Here is a 3,215-nt window from a genome sequence, read left to right on the forward strand (position 1 = left end):
AAAAATAACCAGTAGGAAACCCCTCATACATCTGACTCAGAGCAAGATTCTGAAGAAGGACTAGGGTATGCGTGTTAAAATGAAAACTGTACACATGAGAACATAAACCCATATGTGTTGTTTTTATTGTTTTTAAGTCAATTACTTGGGCCACAGCAGTAAGGATCTGCCCAGTTCTTATCCACACCCAGGAGAAGAGAATCAAAAGAGCATGAAGTATTTGAATGTGACAGGTTTCCCCATCAATGCCCAACCTCTTCATGCATGGAAAGAAAAGTCTCACTCTAAAGCTATAAAAGGCAAGAATGGTAACGTCTGTAGCCCCAAAACAGATACAAATCAGACAACCAGAGTTATGGGCCTGAGGGTTTAAATCTTAACAGATTGAGAGTAGGGAGGTGAGGGAGGAGATAGAAATTAAATAATCCTGAACTATAGCCAGGGATCAAAACCTAACACCTCTAAGAGTTTGATAGTTTCTGGCCTTACATTTAGGTCTTTAATCCATTTTGAGCTTATTTTTGTGTATGGTGTTAGGGAGTGATCTAATCTCATACTTTTACATGTACCTGTCCAGTTTTCCCAGAACCACTTATTGAAGAGGCTGTCCTTTCTCCACTGTACATTCCTGCCTCCTTTATCAAAGATAAGGTGACCATATGTGCGTGGGTTTATCTCTGGGCTTTCTATCCTGTTCCATTGATCTATCTTTCTGTTTTTGTGCCAGTACCATACTGTCTTGATTACTGTAGCTTTGTAGTATAGTCTGAAGTCAGGGAGCCTGATTCCTCCAGCTCCGTTTTTCATTCTCAAGATTGCTTTGGCTATTCGGGGTCTTTTGTGTTTCCATACAAATTGTGAAATTTTTTGTTCTAGTTCTGTGAAAAATGCCAGTGGTAGTTTGATAGGGATTGCATTGAATCTGTAGATTGCTTTGGGTAGTAGAGTCATTTTCACAATGTTGATTCTTCCAATCCAAGAACATGGTATATCTCTCCATCTATTTGTATCATCTTTAATTTCTTTCATCAGTGTCTTATAATTTTCTGCATACAGGTCTTTTGTCTCCTTAGGTAGGTTTATTCCTAGATATTTTATTCTTTTTTGTTGCAATGGTAAATGGGAGTGTTTTCTTGATTTCACTTTCAGATTTTTCATCATTAGTGTATAGGAATGCCAGAGATTTCTGAATGGATAAAGAAGATGTGGCACATATATACAATGGAATATTACTCAGCCATAAAAAGAAACGAAATTGAGCTATTTGTAATGAGGTGGATAGACCTAGAGTCTGTCATACAGAGTGAAGTAAGTCAGAAAGAAAAAGACAAATACCGTATGCTAACACATATATATGGAATTTAAGAAAAAAAAAAAGGTCATGAAGAACCTAGGGGTAAGGCAGGAATAAAGACGCAGACCTCCTAGAGAACGGACTTGAGGTTATGGGGAGGGGGAAGGGTGAGCTGTGACAGGGCGAGAGAGAGTCATGGACATATACACACTAACAAACGTAGTAAGGTAGATAGCTAGTGGGAAGCAGCCGCATGGCACAGGGATATTGGCTCGGTGCTTTGTGACAGCCTGGAGGGGTGGGATAGGGAGGGTGGGAGGGAGGGAGACGCAAGAGGGAAGACATATGGGAACATATGTTTATGTATGACTGATTCACTTTGTTATAAAGCAGAAACTAACACACCATTGTAAAGCAATTATACCCCAATAAAGATGTTAAAAAAAAAATAAAAAAAAATAAAGCCAGAATGACTATTTTAATATCAGACAGTGGATATCACAAGAGCAGTATGTAATGTTAAAAGGGACAGTTCACCAAAAAGACTTAACAGCATTGTTTGTGCACCAAAAGCAGATCTTGAAAATATTTGAGGCAAAAACTGATAGAACTTAAAGGAAAAAGAAACAAAACCAAATTATGTTTGGAGACTTCAACACCATTCTCAGTAATTGGTAGAAAAAGTAGGAAAACAGTACCTAAATTGCTAATTTTAGTAGAAAATAGACCAACTACAAGGAAAATGGCTCATTCAAGGGTACAAAGGCATGTTTTACATTTCTTCTCCCATTTTATTATAGTTGTTAATCACCTCATTTATTTTTATAAATGCTCACCTTATATTAAAAATATTTTTCTTTGGAAAATCATGTAAATCAAGCTTTACAGTATCAATCCCACTCTTCCCCTTTGATTTGTATTTTAATTTCAGAGGTAGTTAGTCTACATTTCTAATTCATTTTCACAAGTCAGTAGCTCCTAATATTTAAGATTTAGGTTTCCTAATAGATGTACAAAATCTATCTAAAGAAAACTATAAAAGGACTTCCCTGGTGGTACAGTGGTTAAGAATCTGCCTGCCAATGCAGGGGACACGGGATCGAGCCCTGGTCTGGGAAGATCCCACATGCCGTGGAGCAACTAAGCTTGTGTGCCACAACTACTAAGCCTGCACTCTAGAGCCTGTAAGCCACAACTACTGAGCCCATGTGCCACAACTACTGAAGTCCGAGTGCCGTGCTCCGCAACAAGAGAAGCCACCGTAGTGAGAAGCCCACGCACTGCAATGAAGAGTAGTCCACGCTCAATGCAACTAGAGAAAGCCCGTGCGCAGCAGTGAAGACCCAACACAACCAAAAATAAATAAATGTATAAAAAAGAAAACTATAAGACACTTCTGAGAAACACAAAGTAGACTTGAACAAATTGAAAGACCTCCCACATTCTTGGCTAAGAATTAAATATCATAAAGTTGATAGTTCTCCCCATATTAATGTATAAGGTTAATATAATTTGAATAAAAATATCAAAAAATAAAAAAAAATTTTAAAAAATAACTAGAGCTTAAAAATTCTCAGAAGTCATATGAATTGGCAAGATATTTCATCAGGGGTTAGACAAGTAGGATTAGGGTTAAGTATGCGTTTAATAATGGCCTTTTAGATTTTTATGATGTATGAATAACATTGATATTCACATATTCTTTATCCTTCACAACAAAGCTGTATGGGAAGTAACAGTGTCACTTCCATTTTATGTGAAGAAACTAAGCCTCAGGGAAACTGACTTCCACAAGATGGTGAGCTAGTAAGTGACAGAGCTGGGATAGGAACCCAGATCTTCTCGCTCAGCTTTCTGTCCACACTGCCTGCCTTAGGGTAGCTGTAAGAGTACTAAGATCCTATAGCTACTTCCAAGCAGG

The sequence above is a fragment of the Grampus griseus genome, assembly GCF_964374135.1.
Source record: "Grampus griseus genome assembly, chromosome: 7".
Lineage (NCBI taxonomy): Eukaryota > Metazoa > Chordata > Mammalia > Artiodactyla > Delphinidae > Grampus > Grampus griseus.